This window comes from Nipponia nippon, unplaced genomic scaffold (genome assembly GCF_047370975.1).
Source record: "Nipponia nippon isolate SJK-2023a ecotype South Korea unplaced genomic scaffold, ASM4737097v1 scaffold_1, whole genome shotgun sequence".
Classification (NCBI taxonomy): domain Eukaryota; kingdom Metazoa; phylum Chordata; class Aves; order Pelecaniformes; family Threskiornithidae; genus Nipponia; species Nipponia nippon.
Window position 1 is genome coordinate 4,663,814 of NW_028262290.1, and position 19,147 is coordinate 4,682,960.

General features: G+C 41.7%; 1 protein-coding gene across 3 annotated transcripts in view; it reads left to right on the top strand.

The window, feature by feature from the left end:
- Positions 1-507: 507 nt before the first annotated feature.
- Positions 508-19,147, top strand: part of PTK2 (protein tyrosine kinase 2) — a 226,786-nt gene continuing 208,146 nt past the window's right edge. For 2 of the 3 annotated variants that reach the window (XM_087741987.1, XM_087742226.1), the window contains exons 1-2: positions 508-807; positions 16,441-16,499. The gene's annotated coding sequence lies outside the window, so the exon portion shown is untranslated. Of the gene's footprint in view, positions 808-1,584; positions 1,625-16,440; positions 16,500-19,147 lie in introns of those variants that run through there. The other variant, XM_087742058.1, reaches the window with a different exon arrangement.

Genomic DNA, 19,147 nt, shown 5'->3' on the forward strand with positions numbered 1-19,147 from the left:
CGCAGTCTTGTGAAAGAAGAGAACAATTGTGCCAACCAGCGCCACGGTGGAGACGAAGCAAGGCCAGAGGTCCCAGAGAAGGCCACAGAGCGAGTTTGTCTGAGGCGTTTTCACGCCTCTGAGCAGCTGGGACGCCCGGTCAGGGACGAACAGGGAGACAGCGAGGACGAGAGCCTGAGCGCCGACTCTGAAAAGCCGAGCGAGAACAAGGGGTGAAACCTCCCCGCTTTCCCGAGCTAACGCCGCTTTCCACCGGCCCTTCGCCATCCGCGTCGCCTCGGGGAAGGCGGGCGGGAAGAGTCCCTGAGGCCGGCGAAGGGACGGGATGCGCCCCGCCGCCATCGCCGCCCCTGACAGGATTCGAGGAGGGGGCGGCGGGGACTAACGGGGCTCCCGCCACCTGAGGTCCCCGCTCGCCGCGCCTGCGCAGGCGGGGCGGGGCGGCTCCCTCCCCGGTTTGAGGGGCGGCAGCCTGACCCCCCCCCCTCCCCGCTCCATCCCCCGCAGCCATGTTAGCGTGGGGAGCGAACCAGGCGGGGAAGGAGGGAGAGGGCAGCCGCGCATCCCATGGTGCAGCGCGCCGGGAGGGCGGGGGAGCGGCCTGGAGTGGCCGGGGCGGGTAGGCAGGCAGGCAGGCAGGCAGGCAGCTGCCCGCGCCGCCGCGCAGACCCAGCTAGAGCGGGGCGGCAGCAGGCGGGCGGCCTCAGCAGCCGGCGCTGGCGGGACAACTCCGCTGCTTCTTTTCTCCTCGCCTCGGCTCGTCGCGGCCCCTCCGCCCGCCGGCCGGAGGCGGCTGACCGCAGCGCGGTGAGTGCTGGCGGCAGGGGCTGCCTGAGGAGAGGAGGAGGAGGAGGAGGAGGAGGGGACGGAAGGGGCGAGGGGGACCGGCGGAGTGAGGCGCAGCGGCCCTAACTTACATAACGGGGTGGGGGGAGAGGGGTGCGGGGGGGGCAGCGGCTTCTCCTTCCGTGTCCCCCCCCTCGGCTCGGGCTGCGACGGCGGCCCCGTCTCCTCAGGGGGAGAACCGCCCGTTCCTTCTGTATCCCTCGGGAGGGGCTGCCTTGGGCACCGGGGAGGGGGCACAGGAGACCTGTGTGTGTGTGTGTGTGTCCCCCCCGGGCCACGCGTGTGTGCAGACGCACGTACGTGCACACGCGAACCGCACGCCGTGGGCGCCCGCGGCCGGGGAAGCCTCCCGCCGCTGAGGGCACCCCGCGGCCGGGGTGCGAGCGAAGGGCACCGGCCGGCCGAGGGGGAAGGCGGGTACGGGGGTGGGGTGGGCTGGGGGTCCGGGTAGAGCCGCTTCCCTCCCCCGCGGCGCCTGCGAGGGAGCTTCGTTGGGCGGCGTTGGGAGGACGGGAAGGGAACGGGAGAAGGGGAGGCTGCGGGGAGAGGTCATCTGCTGCACCGCCTGCCCCTTCCACCCCTCCCCGGGGCGAAGCCGGCCGCCCCCCTCCGCCCTGCCCGCCCGCCCGGGAGGCTCGGCCCGCGGCCGGCCTTCCCTGCTCCCCCCCGGGGCCGGGGCGGCCGCGCCGGTCCGGTCCCACCGGATGTGGCGGGAGGCGGCGAGGTGCTGGCGGCTCGGCGGTGGCGGGGCCGCGGCTCGGCTCGGCAGAGCGGGACGGTCCGTAAAGTAAACAAAGGGAAAGGAAAAGGGAGGAGGAGGAGGAGGAGGTGGCGGTGTCCCCCCGCTGCCGGAGCCGGGCTGCCTGGCTTGCCCCTGCCTCTCTCCGGGCGTGCTGCTAAATCCGTGCTTGCCTCAGAGCCTGGGTGGGAGCGCAGGGGAAGCGGTTGAGATTTCTGCTTTTTGTGCGTGTCGGGGTTTTTGGGGTTTAGTTTTGCGTTTCTGGCTTTTTGTTGTTGTTGTTGTTTGGGTTTTTGTTTGTTTTTTAGTTCTGTGACTGCGCTCGCTGGAGAGTGGGGTGGTTTGATGCAAACAGCAGCAGCGGCAGCTCTTTGGTCGCATACACGTTTTAACCTGGGCATAGCCTCTGTAATCCGTAGCGGGGAAGGGGGAGAAAGTGTTCCTCAGCGTGGCTTTTGATCGACCACAGAAGTGCCACAGAAGTTGGATTAGACAGAGGAGCCTTTGGACTTCTTGAAGAAATTTCTTTTTTTTTTTTTTTTTTTTTTTTTTTGCTTGTAAACCCGATTTGGGAGTATGGTGAGAATTGTACTTCTGCAGCTGTAACAGTATCTTTCCCCTCAAATCCCTGGGACTAATTTTGAAGCATATGCGGTATATTGCCAATTTTCACATCCATTCTCTTTCCAAACCTCCTTTACTCAGATGATGCTTTTTTGGAACAAGGGGTAGTCTTTCTTTTTGATTTCCCTTTCCCCTTTTTTTTTTTTTTTCCTGGCTGAAAGACTGTTCACTATATTGTTTCTGTGTTAGTCGACTTGCAGTCATTCTTATTTAAGTGCTCTGAAAGCAGAGTGTATCCTGTAGGCCCTAGCACTCTTGCAGCGTCAGCCTGCAGCTCAGATTTTGGCAGTTTGACTGGGATAATAGCAGTGCTGTAGTAAATGCATTGAACAAAAAGTTCACTTGAAAGGAGGAACATTTGGGGATTCGTATTGAAGTATTTAATGTAAATGTTAGCTTAGAAGTGAAGTGGTATTGCAGTGTCCCTTAATTCAGACTCCTCTGGCCTTTGGTCGTTTAATATCTGTTTTTTTTTCCCTGTGTTAATTGGAAAAGTCCCACATTCCTCAAAGTTAATCTGCCTTTATCATCTCTGATTCTATTAAACCTGGGTAAGGTCAAAAGCAGACCTGGATTGGGGCCAGAAAATATTAAATGTTACATAGTTATTTGGAACAGCTTGTTATCTTACTGATATTGTCCATGTGCAAAACTCCACCGCTTCCTTTCTCCACCCGGCTCCTTTTTTGTTATCTTTGAAATCAGGCTGTTATCCTACCTCATGTCATTGTTGGAACACCTTTGCCTGTATGGTGCGATTTGCGGATGGGGGCCACCGCCTTTGGACTTCTTAAAGCAAGGTTTATGGCTGAGATTCTGTAAAGAATGTGCATGTGTACCTTTGAGATCGGAGCCCATGCAATAAATTTAATGGACCTAAAATCTGGGGTACTGTTAACAAAGTAAAAAACCCCCAAAAGAGTAAGGAGACGCCAGTTGCTGGGGAACGCTTTCTGTCACAGAACTGTAAACTCTACAGGCTATTCAACAAGAGAAAACCAGTTCTGAAACTCACTTGTCTTTTGTGTTATTATGTCTTGTAGAACGTGGCTTGGATTGCTGTTTGTGTTGGTTGACCTTTTATTTTGCGGGAAGGTTAAAATGTACATGTAAAAGGAAGATGGCGTGGTACTTATTTGTCAAAAGCTCTAAGCTTTATTGGGCCTCACCCTTAGGTATTATTAAAAGTACTAAGCATGTGTAGTTCACATTGCAATCAACTAGTAGTGTGTTGGAGTACTTAATGCAGAAATGAATATTCTTAGAATAGCACTCTTGTGTCTTGAATGTGTAATTTGCTGAAATAGCATTTCAACTTCTAGATAGCTCGTGATGTAACTTTGCTTCAAAGTATGTTACATGTTGTTGAAAGTGTTGTTGTTTTGGTTTTTTTTTTTTAATATAATGGCTTCCCACATGATGACTAATGGTTGAATGGGGGAATCTTGGTTTTTAAATTCCACCAAGGTAATAGGTATCTGGGGGGATGATAGGAGGAGAGAAAAGCGGGAGTGCTTTTTGGAGATTAAGTAGTAAACCAGGTGGCTTTTATGGTTTAGGAGATTGTCTTCTGTTTTTTAATGCTTCTATAAATGTGTGTGGGTTTTTGTTTTTTTTTTAGTAGGAGAGTAACTCAAGAAACAAAAGTTATTTCTTGCAATTTGTATAACAAAATGATTGGTTTTTTTCTTTCCCGGTAGGCATTTCCATGTGTAGCAGTATGGTCTTTCATATGATGTAATATTCATAGGAACAATACAGGCTATTCCCATTCCTTTTAGGTCTCTTAGGATTTCTGGAAGAGTCTTTTGCTATGGCAGAGAACTCTGTTCTCAAAGTACAGTTTTGAAGTACGTTGTGTTGCTGGTTGTTCTTAAATACATGTATGTGTATTCAGCTACAGGTTTTTGACAGCTGCCTGCACTGGTGTTTAAACAATAGCCATGTTATGCAGAATATTGGTAACTATAAGGAATTTTGCTGAAAAAGCTGTGTGTTCAAATCCTGTATGTTTTTAGTCTTGCGTAATGTTTTGCCTTAAATTGGACACTTGTAGCTTTACAGTTGATGTAGATTATTGCATAAAGTGCCTCCGTGTTCTCACGTTCTGGATAAATTTCAATAAATTGGTAGAAGGTATTTGAAAAGGACACTCTTATGCTGGAATTCATACTCCAGATCTTTTTTTCTTGTGTTACAGCTACCACGCTGGGGTGCTAGCAGTGAGAACGTGGGTTTTACTTACTTCTTGCCAGTAAGCTTTTGAGTCCTTATTTCGGACAGCTGTCAATGAAAATGCAAATGTGTGACTGATATTTAGCTCCATCAGATGTGGTTTCCAGACTAAATCTGTTTTTCCTCTCATCTCATGTTAGTGTAATTCTAAAGTTTCAAGTACCATTGCTGAGTAACATGAAAACATGGACATATTGACTTAATTTCTTGAAAAGGTTTTAATTAGAGGTCAGGATTTTAAAAAGTGCAACAAGCAAATCCTTACTGTATCACTTTGAGCTCTTGTATGGAATGATAGCAGAAATGATTTGGGAACACTCTCAAACTCTAATTTTGAATGTACTTATTTAGCACCTGAGCTACAGTGATTCTTGTCTCCCTGAATGGTAATTTCTACAGGGTAGTTATTTTGTACTAAAAGCTGCCTGTTTTTATTTTTTTAAGTGTTTAAAAAAAGCCTAGAACTTAATGCAGATTAATGCAAGATGAGAGTTTGTAAATTGTTAGCAATTTCAGGTGAGTCTCTTGACTTGTATGTGACTGCCACATAGGAACTTTGCAAGTCCAGTGTGTTCTACCACAGTGTTCAGTGAATGTGGTTTATTGTGTCTGTTAGAAAGACATGAAGCTGAAAGAACGGGAAATTAAATGGAAGACATCATATCCATATAGATATCTGGTTTTAAATAGTCTTTAGTGTAGGAGGGGAAGAGCTTCTGTGGAGATGATCAAGTAGATCTTTCTAAAAGCTCTTGTTTTTCATGTCCTGCTCTCCATATTCAGGCAGTGGTTGATGGCTGATCAGATGAACTGTTGAAGAAAGTGGCTGTTTAGGGACTAAACAGCTTAAAAACCTGCAGGTTTTGTGTTGTACGCTTATATTTTTATTTTTCCTGTCCCATTCCTTTGTAACTTTGTGTTCTTTCTACCATGTAAGCTTCATAATGTAGGAGTTTGTTGCTTGCTCAAGCACATAGTGTTCCTGACACTGGGGTGCAAGGCTTGCAGCTAGGGGGGCTTTTGAGTGTTAGGTCTTCATGAATAGAAAATGGTTAAAAAGAGAAAAAAAAAAAAACCACAAACAAACCTAACTGCACAAAAAAAAAAAAATCAAGCAACCAAAAGCACAAAAGACTTCAGATGGCTTGATCTGATTTTCTCTATTTGTATTAAAGCAGACACAGGAGAGACAGTTGTGATTACCCGGGTGTGTTGTGCTGAAAGGTGTATGAACTGCTAACATTTGCGAGGGGCTGTTTTGAAAGCTACGTCAGAGGGGTGTGTTGTTGGAGGGAGTTGACACAGGGCATCATGTATGTGGAAGAAATAGCTTCAGAGATGGCAGGAGAACCACAGAAGCTGAATGCTCTCTGGCTCTGACGATACTTGAGACCTGGAGATGCAGATCACTGGTGGTGCCCGTGGTTTGTAGATTAAGAAGAAATTGGAGAATAGTTTCTGAAATCCGGTTTACGAGATGTGAATGCAATTTCTGTCAAGTAAAAATCAGAATGGGAGAGGTAAATAGCAAAAGCTGAAGGCAACAGGCTTTGTTAGAGAACATCTGATGATTCGCTTGCATCAGGGTTAATTGTGGATACGTCTAAATTTTCTTTAGATCTGCAGCAGTCCATGGCTGAACTGGCAAAACTCTCCTGTATTGTATTTCCTTTGTCCCCTATGACTTGAAGACTTTTTTTCCACCCTCTAACTCTCTGCATTAGTTCCCTGCCACTTTTTTTTACCATGTTCAGTGTAGAAAGTGCATATAGAAAAAGTGTAAATAGTTTTTGTTAGCTTCCTATTGCACTGAAGTATTACTTTTTTTTTTTTTTTTCCTCCTCTGGGAAGGGGAACTGATAAGCAGTCAACTCAGTTTCATTTTGCTGCAGGGTTCCAACTTCATACAGTATAATATAGGTCAGTTTAGAGCTTAATCCTTCAGATTAACTTGACCCTTTCCCTGCCCATGGAACTGTAATTTAAGTCATCTTAAGACCCTGGACTAATTTCCTTCCTTTTGACCAAGAGTGTATAAGCAAAACATGTGCATCAGTTGTCCTGGAGACAGTAATGGGAGATTACATATTCTTTGCCTCTGCTATCATTCTAGGTATGTTCATGAACAATAAATTTAGAAGCATTTAGACAGTGTATATGTTAAGAGTCCTTAAACGAGGTACTTCTCATTGCCTTTGCAGAGATTGCAGTGACGGAGCCGAAGCTGCTCTCGCTGTTCGGGGCAGTAAGAAGGTCAGAGGGCTCTGCTGGCTGCGAACTTGTTCCTGCTTCCTGCTGCCATGCTTGGGGTTTTTCATTGTTTACCCATACGTGAAAATGTGCAATTCCTGCTTTTGTTTTATTTCGTTTTGGGGGAGGGGAGAGGGAGCAGACCACCTGAGGCTATAAAGTATCTTTGGGAGGCAGAGATAATTTATCCTTTAGTCCCATTAAAGTTCTTAGGAAGGATTCAAAGCAACAGATGATTTTTTTTTTTTTTTTTTTTTGACTGGTAAAGAGGAGCTGCTATTCTTTCCTGTTTTCTTACTGCTAGAACAGCAAATAACTTGGTTGCAAGGGGGTAGGAGAAGCTCAAAATGAGCTAAATGATACCTTTTGAAGATCTGAAAGTACCTCTTTAACCAGGTACCTTGTTTTTTTTCCTAGACCTTTCTTAACACTGCAAGGAATGTTCACTGATATAATCCATGGGATGTACAGTAGCCAGCAAGGTGTCTGGTCCAGCTGCATTCGATACCTAATTTCCTAGCATTGCCTTCAAGAGTACTGCTACTGCAGATGCTAGGAAGAGACTTGTAAATCCCAGTGTCTGAGTTATACCCAGTGGTGGGGATTTATAGCAATCAATACCTGTTTCATCCTGTCTGCTGTAGGTGTTATGTTCGGTGTGAATGCTGAGGCAAGTTTGTTCTCAGTAATGCTCTGTACCATTGGGACTCAGAAATTCTGTGATCTTTAAAAGAGAATTTCCTTTTACTGATTTTAGGCAGTCTTTTAAGTTCTTTTTCTATGAAAGACAATGTAAAAACATAAAATCTACTGCCATTTTCTTATTTTTATGTAGGTATCTGTTCTTGATTTCCTTTTTTTGGACCAGGCAGTGTAACCGTTCTGTCCTTTGAGGGGAAAAATTGTCTGTGTTCTGGTTTAGAATATTGGAATTTTTATTGCTTGCTTTTCTCAAGGAAAGGTTAATACAGAAAGGAGAAAAATAAAGTTAGTGTTTAAAAGAGCACAGTTCCTTTTCATTTTTGGTTAATTAACCAAGCTGTTTCCCAACTTTCCCCCCCCGCTATTTCTAATAGACTTTTCTTCAAGCAGAAATTCGTTTTGCTGGTGGCCGAATGCTCTTGTGATTCTTCTATACGTGCTTATACCTCAGGTTTTAGCAGTCTCCTCCTTCATCCCCTTTGCTCCTTTACTGATGCTCTTCTGTAGTGGAAGCTGTTTAAAGGCAGGGTTGCTTCTTCATAATTGATTTTATACTCTAGGCAGTAGCACACAAAAGTAATGTGTAACAGGTACCTTAATAGTTCAGTTGCTGGAACTTACTCTTTGTAAAGAGTTAAACTTCTTACTTCTTTAATTTTGTATTAGTCCTTATCGCCCTTTCTTCACCCTTTCCCCCAGCAAGTTCCAGACCTTGACGGAGGTATTCTTGTACTTTTGCCAATGTCTAGGACCTTTTGTGCCTGATACCACTGTTTTTGTTAACCATTGGTGGAAGGAGATAGGAAACATTGATACAACCACAGTATTGGAAGTCGGGAGGCAAGAACTTTATTTCTGCCTCTTCTGTGGCTTTTTTTTTTTCCTTTTGATGGCTAGACTAATCTACCCGCTGTGCTGTTTTTTATTCCCCTTTGAAATAAGGACAGTGCTTTGCTCAGGCTTCATCCACTGGCATAAAAACACATGGCAATTTTGAAGTGTTTTTTGTAGAGGGGTTTGAAGTACCCCTCACAAGGAAAAGTAGAAACCATGATGTTGGATCCATGATGTTGTTCATTTAAGGTGCCATCTTACTGCTTGGAATGAACCTCAGCATGGCCATTGCAATTAATTCATGTTTGTCAGTGTAGTTGTTAACCTTTCATGATGCCTGACTCAGAACTGCGTTTGCATTTACTAAATAAAATACACTTGCATTTTATTTTATGAGTAGGAACAAGAGCTGGTTGATAATATGTATATAAAAATGCGCATCCCTTTGAGATGAGCCACAAGTTGGAGGGCTTTAATCTCCGAGTTCCATTTTTAGTTGTATTGAAGACTTTAATTTGGTTACATTTTTAACTAGTTTTCTCTTGCCTGCCTTCATCCAAGAAACCTTTACACACTGCTGACGTCTAAGGGTCTCTTCCTTGCAATGAAGCACTCTGCAAACGTTACGAATTACAGTTTCTGTTCTTACTCTTGTGTTAACAGCACCATTATGAGAATACTGTTAATTAATGGCTAAAGAAGTAATTCTGAATTTTTATCAGCTCTCATTTTCTGTTTCAGGCTTAAGCACTATATTGTAGAGGCTTCTAGGTTGCAGTCGGTTTATTAATTATCTTGTCATTTTCACTTTAGTTGTATAAATCACAAAGCTGGCTGTTTCTTGTACTTGTTCTGGTGCCTCTCAACTCCACAGCTTCTTCCTACTCCTTATTTAGTGCATTTTGAATTTTGTTGTTCAAATGCCTGCTCAAAACATACTTTTCAAGTTCTACAAGAGCTGAGTAAGCAGTGATGTGCAAGTTATTGATTGCTTGGTGCTCAGTTTGTGTTTAACCTTGTTCTGCAGGCGCAGAAAAAGAAGTGCTCTACTGTGGTGTGGCGAGGGGGTAAATACTTGGAGTAATCCTTCTACTGAGTTTGGTACTGGCAGGATTTAGTTAGAATGCTATTTTCAGTTTTGGGCACTGTACATCGAGAAAGCGTTTTCCTCTCTTATGGATACTTTAAGTAGCAGATCTAATAGCTGAAGAATATGACACACGAGAATTGAACAAATTAAGAGGTTAACTTTATCTCCTCTTAGTCTTAAGTTATTCACATGCATTAGGCTACTACAAGGAGGAAGATCATCAAGGCTGGTGGGGGCTAAAATAAGAAATAGTTGACTTAATAGGACTGAAGACTTGGGTTGCTTACTTGGGGAGGAAGACTTCTAATGCTAAGAATAACAAACCATTGGACTAGATTAGGGAGGGGGCTCTTGTCGCTGGCAGTCTCTAAGAACAAATTAGGGATCCGTCAGAAAGGAACTCAGGAGTGGCAGATTGACAAGATGACCTCTTGAGTCCTATCCGGCACTGATTTTAGTGATGCTAACAGGTAAAGAATGTGGGGTTATTATTTTCAGGTTTACGCCGATAGTCAAAAGGTAGTTGACAGTAACCCCAGCAACTGATAGTTTTCTCAGAGCTGCTCTTGTAAGCAAGTCCTCTCTGGTATCTTGTTAGCTGTTGCCTGAGACTCTGCAGCTTTGATGTAAATCTGTTGCAGGCAAAGCATCTTGTATTTTCTTTGCGGAATGCTGTTCTCAGTTACGGCTGTAAAGGTCGCAGAGAGAAGATCCTTTCCGTAAATGAAACTGTCTTGCTCTTCTATAGATGCAGATGCTACCTAGATATGGCTTGAAAAACAGAATTATAAACTGGTTACTGATATTAGAACAATTGGTTGCCGTTTTGTCATACACTCACAAATTTCATGGATGAAAACACGCAAGACTTGTAAACTGCACAAGCCAGTCAATAAAGTGGCCTTAGAGGATGACTTTTCTTATTCCTTTTGGTATTGTCCTTTAATTAATGGCTGCTTTTTATTACATATTAATAAACTGAGCTGTGCTTTTGGAATAATAGGAACTTTTGGTGGATCTATACTTAGTCTATCTTTCACTCTTTCATATGATAGCTTGTATTTTGTAGGCTTCCTCTTAATTGTAACTCAAATTAACTAAATTGTGATGCTGTTTTAAAGCAAGTCAAAATGTTTCTCAGCAGTTTGTCACGGAAAGAGTAAGTCACTACTGAGACTGGGAAACAGAATTAAGTAATCTTGAGTGAAAATGTGTATGGATACAAATTAAAACGTGGTCTGTATGCCTTTCTGTACTCAGTACAGCCTTTGCTGGAAACTAGCATTAGTGACGCACCCTGCATTTGAGATATTCTTTATGAAAGAATAAACTCATTGATGATAGCTTTGTAAATGCTATGTTGAAATTTAGAGGCAGAAGCTGCTGGAATTAACATTTTAGTGCTACATCTGGGCTTTCAGGGAGCCTCTAAATTAAAAGGTGGAGCTAAGAGTGTACATTTGTGCAGTGTGTATAAACTCTTGTAAGCTGTTTGCTATGGTCTAGGGAACTAAAAGTTGTTTAAAAAAAAAGCTGTGGTGTGGAGGCAAGGGGAAGTATCTTGCTCATCATTTGTACTGAATTCTGTTTAATCAGTTATAAAAGCACCTAGTCAGACTAGATACTAAATCTTCATTATGGGGATAATCTAATAATTTCAGATTTATGTGGATTTCTTGTTTAGCATGGCCTTTGTTGGATTTTGGCTTGGGGGGGGTCGGGTCTCCTCCAAGGAGGAGAATAGCATTGTTGTTCTATACCTGAGTGCATATGTGCATAAATGGGTTTGGACATATTATTTAATCAGTAGCTATCAGGAAAAATCAATCCATTTCCAGAAGTGAACAATATTCCTTTTGTTTTGCCCATGTATTTTGATGGTACAGTTTAAGGATTGAAGTTTATATGAGAAATAGGCGGGGGGGGGGGGGAAGTCTATGCCATATGCTTCTCTTGTGGGAATATTTTGACTCTCTTCTTCAATGCTTTGTGAATACAGATTGAGTTTATTACTTATATTTCTTGGGTTGTGGACGGAAACAAAAATAACATAGAGCCCCTGTAAAACTTAGCCAAGGAATGGAGTCAAAAGAAGGAGCGGGATGTAACACCAAATACACTTCTTTTCGATCTTCTGCCTAGAGTTTGTGTCAGTGTTTCATTTTTATAAGAAATCGAGGTTTAGTTCTCTAGTTTTCATTCCCTTGTTGCTGGAAATTTGTTACCTACATGAAATTAATAAAAAACCAAGTGGATTTCTTTAGGAGATTAGGCACCTTTAGAAGAAAATGGTGTGCAGCATAGGCGATTAAGTCTCAGATGGGGATTTAAATGAAGTGAAAGTTTAGTTGTGTCATAGGCTACAAAGCCCCTGCTTATTCAGCCTTAGTAGAAAGGGGAAGAGTTTCTTTGTGTGGTGGCAGTACTGCTTGTCTCATGCTGTTTCAGTGCTTTCAACAGCTAGTTTTATGCCTTGCTCTCTTTTCATCAAAAGAGGAGAGGGAATTCTTGGACAGGAGTCTGTATCGTTGCCTTCATTTTAGAACTGAATCAAGCTTTTTTTTTTTTTCCTCTTAAAGGCAAGCAAAACCTTTAAACTGTTTCATAATCTGAGGAGAGTATTGAATGTGGAAGCTTCCCTTCCTAGGAAACAAATTTTGGAGTTCTGTAATGTATTTATCTACTTATCTTTTGGGAGATAAATGGGGATTGCGCTGAAGTTTTTTCTTGCCAAGGTCTTTGTTACTTCTGTTGAAATAGGTATTGAACTACAGTATTCTCACGTGGGAGTAGGAACATTGGTCATATTACAGCAAGAAAGAGATCACAGAGTGGAAGTACGGGAAGGGTAAGGACTGCAGCAAGTTGTGAAAATAAATGTACGTAAAGCACACTTGCTTTACTACCGTATTCTTGAAGTTGATACAAGTAGTGTAATAAGGCAAGACCTTGTGGATTGCTGAGTCGAGATCAGTTTTGGAAAGGCAAGATGAAAGTAGTCAGTCTTGACAAAGGATCTGAAGCATAGTCAAAGTGAAATGGGGAGGGGGAAGCTGGTGCCCATGTGCATAGAACGGGAGTACTTAATGCACAGCTGTCACTTGAAATCTGATCGGGTTTTGGACTGAGTCTGTGTTACAGCAGTTTTAAGTGCTATGCTGAACTTGTGTTCCATGTTGTTAAATCTTTGTCTTTATAGCTGATTTTATATGATGGCCCTTATGAATAGGAGGTGATAGAAAGTATGGACTCCTTTATTTTTTGGTGTTTTTAATATGATATGGAAGTGAGATCTTACTGAAGTTTGCCTTTCCCCAATTAAGTTATAACAATCTGGTTAAAAGTTTCTGTAGAACTGCTGGTGGTGAGGTTGACGGTGGCCATATGGATATGCTTTGTGGTGACGTGCTTAGGATCTATGTTTGGGTCCAATGAGTCTGTTCCAAATTCTACTTTATGGACTACGTTCTTCTGGTGTCCAAGCCACTATGCAATGTTAAGATCAAGTTAGTGCTTGTACACCAATTATCCCAAAACACTAAGGGTTTCAAGACTACTAAATCTTCACAGCATTGCGTTCGTGCAAATAGTGCCTTTGAGTCAGTCTAGAATGCAGTAACTGCCGTGGCTGTTGTGGGACTTCTCCTGAAGGCCGTAGGCCATTTGTTAGCAGACTGTACTCAGGGCTGCGTTGTACTATTCTTCTGCATAGGTTTCTTCTTGGTGCTGCTGCTGAAGGTGCTCCAGGCAGGCCCATTACCCTCGTTGCTCAAGGTGTGGAGAAGCTGTGTATATACAGTTGTTTACCCAAGATAGAGGAGAGTATCTAAAAACCTATATGTACTGTATAACTAGCAGGAACAATAACACTGCTAAGATAACTTAGCTATAATTATGTCTCATCTCTGCTAAAGAAAATAGTGCTTTTGTCCAGAAATTGGTGTTACCGTTCTTTCCCTGCACTGGCAGAGCTCTTGAAGTCTTTCCTGTCTACCGTGATCTTCTGTGGCGTTTTCCTGTGACTTACCATAGTGCCAAAGGGACAGCATTAGAGACCAGATCGGATCATGTTAAATGCTTTATAAGGATAAAAATGTTGCATCGCACTGAACTCTGTTTATTTGCTTTGCTGCTGCAGATCAGAGGTAGAAGAAGAGGGAAGTGAAACAAGACCATCTTTAGTGAGCCAGCTTTAGCTTTGTAAGGCTTGAGGTGATGAATTGCTGTATTGAACTGGAGTGGAGGATCTGGGAGAGGGTTGGAAGGAGAGGAATTTGTGAAGAGTAAATTAACGGAGTGATGAGAAAAGAGCAGAGAGGACAAATTTTCTTGAAGAACATGATCAAAGAGCATTAAAGGTAGCTGAAAGCATAAGGAAGCTGAGGAACGAACTCCATGCCTAGAAGATATTTTAAGATTTTTCTTCTTGGACACTAGTAATTGGCTTATGTCTTCAGTGGTATGCTTGGTGAAGAAGTCAAACTGGAGAGGGAATGGAATGATACTGGAAGACAAAATTTCAGACGGTGTATATGGAGGTTTAGATCTCCAAGTAAGATGCTCTGTCTTTTAACTAAAAAACAGGTAGGATTATGTGTGATTTTTAAGAGGAAAATAAGGTAAGACAGTGATAGATAAAGCTAAGTAAAAAAAGATAAGGAAACAAAACTGGACCAAATAGGTGACTTACAGACAGTTGGAAAAAGTCTAAAAAGGAATAGTTTTCCACCACAAAAAAATGTGTTAAACTTAACATTTAAATATGGTCAGTTTACTGAGAACCTTTTCCTTGTGGAGAGAGGTAGAGAAATTTCAAAACCTAGGGAAAAATCCTCCCCTACCACCCTGAGCAGATGTATTTGTTTGGGTTTTTTTTGGTTTGTTGTTTTTTTTTTTTTTTTAATTTAAAGAAACAGTTTGGTAAGATATAGTTGTTGTTTTTTTTTTTTACAAGAAGTTGGAATAAAAGCACAATATTTTCCTTAACCCAAACCACTTCTTATGTTTAATCTCTGTTTGACCACTTTAGAAGCTTTCAGCATTTATCCCAATTAGAATGAGACTGATGTTTTAAGAAGCATTACAACTGGTCAAACTTGAGTTGAGCATGGGAGAGTTCTTGTCACTGCTTGCTTCCTAAGTAATTGATGGATGAATTAAATCAGTAAGTAATCTTCGAGAAAAAAATCTTGGGAAGGTGTGCCTGGAAACGGCCGTCAGTGTAAGGGAGATGAAATGATCCTGTGTTTGGATCACCTCTGACTGCATTACTCTCTTAGTAGCTAATGACCAAAAGAGAGGCCCTTTATCTCTGCTCTAGGGTTGCCGTCCAACATCAAATCACAGCAGCATGTGTTTGTACACTGAATTTTACACATATGGGTAGTTCTGTTGAAAATCAGTGGGATAACTTGTGTGTAAAACTTAGCATGCTTGTAAGTGTTTGCATTATTGATGCCTAAGCAATTAATATTTTTCTAGTATTTGTGTTTGGTGCGTTTCTGATGTTGCATGTGAGTAAGTCCTGTGGTATTACACACACAATTATTTTAACAAACGCTTTAAGGGTGCTATTGATGTAACTTCCCAGAGCGGGGAAAGGTCATTACTGTCGGCCTTGGAAATTAAAAGTAGCTTTTGCCATATCAAAACATCTTTAAATCAATAACTTCATAGGTTTCTCAATCTGAGAAACTGTCTCATGAGCTATTTCCCTTTTTATAAAGGACTTGTCATGATGTCATTCCCATTGTGTTAACTGTTGGTGTGTTCACAAATTGTCCCAAATCATAATTCCCTAAAAATATTTAGAGCAGACGTGATTCTGGGGAAAGCTGTTGTTTGCCACTCAGTCTGGTGGAGTTAATGGGACAGCTGGCTGACTTAGCAGATTCTGTGTTAACTTTTAAATTTAGTATTTCGAGGCAGTGTCATTCCTCTTACATGCCACCACAAAAGCAGTTGAAGTTCTCAGTGTTATTTGTCCCGATGGTATAGGTGTGTGTTTCAGGTGAGTGCCTGTGGCTCATTTCTGTGGCTTACACGTAGAAATTTAAGTATATTGGTTTTCTTATTTTTTTTCAGTTTATTATAGCTTAGATGAACACTTAAAATAGGATTTGAGTGTTCTGTTCTTTATAAAAAAAAAAAAATCTCTGCACAGTTTCTAACTTCTTTGTGTTACTTTATCTCATCAGATTCTCTTGTGGAAATCTTTCGGTGGCCTCTGTGTGTGGGGAAAATCTTAAGTAGCTAAGGTGAATAAAGGTTCAGAAACAGTTCTAAAAATTGACTTCTAAGTGCTTAATATGTAAGTTTAGGCTTTTTACTGGTGTGGCCTTTGTCCCTGTAGTATGTATTTCTTTGAGAGGCAAAAGAGCAAAACCAGCTCTGTAGATTACTCAACTGGAGTTCTTTCGGTTCGATCATTTCCTTTAAGGAAAAAACCCACAACTCTTTCTGGACAGTGTATTACGTGTGTGTTTTGAGCTATATCTGTATGTATTTGTTACTTCAGCTAAAAACTGGCTTGTCTGTCCTATGATGCCCATACCCTGAGGAAATAAATGCTTTTAACTAGTTCCTCCCACACACTTTTTTTTTTTTTTTTTCCCCAGGGAAGCACTCTTTCTAATTCTAGATTTGGATGCTGCTAATGTTGTGAATCACTCATCAGGGTTTTCAATACTCACTGAATTGTTTCCATTAATTTTATTAGCTATACGAAAGGTTCACTTCAGAATCCTTCTTTAATCTTCCTTCTTCTTTAAAATACCAAAACCATATAACTTGTGAATTTTTTACTTTACTTGCACCGGACCTACAGGATTTCTGGCAGCTTGCTTTGTAAGATGTCTATTTTGAGTTCAGATGTAAGCCCCTGGCTTCTCCTTCTACAAACTTCTTTTGTGTGTGTGTGCTTGGTTTTTTTTCTAAGGACTTCCAGCTAAATGATCTGCACTTGTAAAGTAGGGTTATGTACTGCAGCTCGTTCCTTTGGAAGGTTATCTTGTCTTCCTAATAGGAGTATCAGTTATTTGCTTTTAAGTTTGTTGGATAGTTGACTACTTTGATGTTAGGTCAAGAAAATATCCTAATCAATTCTAAATGTTTGTTTCAGATTTCATGTTTCTTCCTCTGTTGAGCACCTGCTGCTGAGAGCTGGAAAGTCTACTTAAGGTATGTGAAATACCTAATGATTTCACTTCCACACAGGGTTTTATTCTGGGTAAAATGGTTCAATGGTTCTTTCCTTGTAATTATTGTTGAAAATCCTGATTTGTAAACAGTGGATGTTAAAACAAAATTTCTTGGCTTGTCTCTTGCCTTGAGCCTCCTAGAACTGGCCTTTCTCTGGTGTCCCATTTATGGCCCTTCCATCCAGCCTGAGGGGTATAGAGGTGGGTATGCCTGTGCAGCAAGTAATTTATTGTGCATGGGAAGAATTTGTAAGGTGTTTTCTGACCTACCAAAACTACTTAGCTGGAAATTGGAGAGCCTTATTTAAAACTTTCATATCACCTGTTTTAGATTACGTTAATGTTCTCCTTGCCTGAGCCGTGATGCACTGGAGAACAAAGGAGATGTGGCTGCTAGCATTTCATGTGGACTAGGTCCCTAACGGGATTTCAGGCTGTTATCTTGCAGTTTGACTTCAGAGGATTGCCTCTCCAGGATCTCTCCATATTTTCACCTTCAGGAAAGAGCAGAGGGTCACTTAGCGTCTCCTGACTGTCTAAATTTGCAGGGGTAGATGTCTTTATTCTTTAGTAGCTTTTTTGCTTAACTTCTTCCTTTGTGAGTGGTCTGGGCGTTAATCGGCCTTTCTTAAACTTCAGTTTTGAAGTTTATGGTGATCAATTGCTTCTCTTTTCTAATTTCTCCCTTCCCTTTTCTGGTATGATGTTTGTATTATGCAATTAGTTTTTTTTCAAAGAAATTCCATCTGCTTTCACCACGCCAAGGAATAAGTTGAGTGGTTTAAAAAACAGTAATCTTCAGTTTTGTCACCTAAACTGGAAAAAACCTGAAGTATTTCAATTTGAACAAAAAGCACCAGTACGGATACTTTTATCAATTAAAAAAATTTGTTGCTTTTTGTGTCATGTTAAATCTGCATTATGGTTCAAATGGAAACCCAGACATGTTAAAAATATTTTCTGAACATGGAAAACTAATAGTGTGGGAAATCCAGAAAACAAGGTGGGGGTAACAGGCCCCCTCCCTTCACTTTATCATCTATAAAGGCCTACAAATTGGACCTGTGATTTCAGGGTTTTTTTATGCTTGACAACTAAGTATTTATTAGTTTGTTAGGTATGTATCTTGCAGTACCTTCCTAGATAAGACTTTATAGAAAACCAGCCCTGTGAATAACATGGTTGTGAAATATAAAGGCAAGTAAGAAGTAACAGCGAAAGATCTTAAATGTAAATTGCAAGGACTTTTGACTTGTCAGGTTTGCATTGAAGTATTGTGTATTTTTTCTGGCTGGGGATTTGGTAGGAGGAAGAGATTAGTGCTACTTACTCTTTGAAACGGGTATTAGATATGCAAATACTGGAACGTCATTTCCACTGGAAATGACAGAAAAATGTACTGAATCTCTTGCTTACCCAGCTGCTTTATAAACTGTTATTGTGGGTCTTGTATTCGTATTGCAAAAATTTAAGCTCTTGCGTGTATCACGATAGTCTCTTCATTACACGATCACATACTTTGTTCCACAGAACCACTATCGTGTTTGGTACCAAAAATATATTTGTCTATTCACTGCACTGTTCAAGCCCTTCTCTTACAGCATGGCTTTTTCCTGTTAAGTCAGCCATGGTGGTGCTGGCTTTACCCGTTCATCTTATGGTGTGATTAGTATCTGTGTTGGATGGAGTCACAGAATTTAGGATCAAAGGTTTCAATTTTAGGTCCCTGCTCAGACATGCCGTTTTTTTGTTGTAACACTTAAAATTTGCACTCAAAGCAGATCTCTCGCTGATTTGAATAGCACCTGAGAGCACTTGGCAGTTCTGTATTTAACCCGCCAGATATCAAGGCATGTGTCCATGAAAGAGAAAAGCACGGTGATTGCGGAAAACTTGACTAAATGACCCTGCTAATGTCATCCAGAAACCCTGAATGCATAGATGACACTTAATAGCTTCAGCTCATAAAGTATTCCTTGTCTTCTTCCTGATGCTAGTTATTTACGCTGATATGAGCAAATGCAGAAGACGTGTATCAATAGGAAGGGATTACGAGCAACAGTTCTGTCTAGGTTTATAATTCTGACTCACTCCTCAGGCCAGTCTTTAAGCACTGAATTGGTGCAGGGGTTCTGTAGGTAAAAGTCCATATAATTGTATGGGTATTTATTGTGTGTGTGTTTTCAAAGATGTCGGACAGCCATTGACAGTAGGTGGTGCTAGCACTTCCACCTAAGAAGCAGCTTCCAAAAGATGTTCTCCTGATTGTATCCCTACTGCAAGTGACATCGGATGCTTTCCAACTTGGTGGTTTTATTTCAGTTGAAATTAAACTAGTATTTGATGAGCAACCTTATTGTATCCAGCATAGCACTCATTCAAAACCAGTATGACAGATCGATAAATTAATGTTCATTTTTGTCTCTTACAGTAAAAAACGCTTCCCTAATGAAATCTTGAAGATCCATGCTTTCTGTATATTTTGATGTTCTGCGAGTAATCTTGTTTTAATACATTCAGGGCTTTTCCCTTCTTGATAAAAATCTGATTCAAAAGATTTCAGTTTGCACTTAAAACTGTAAAGAATAACCACTCTATTCTCAAGTTTAAGATAATGTATATTGCTTC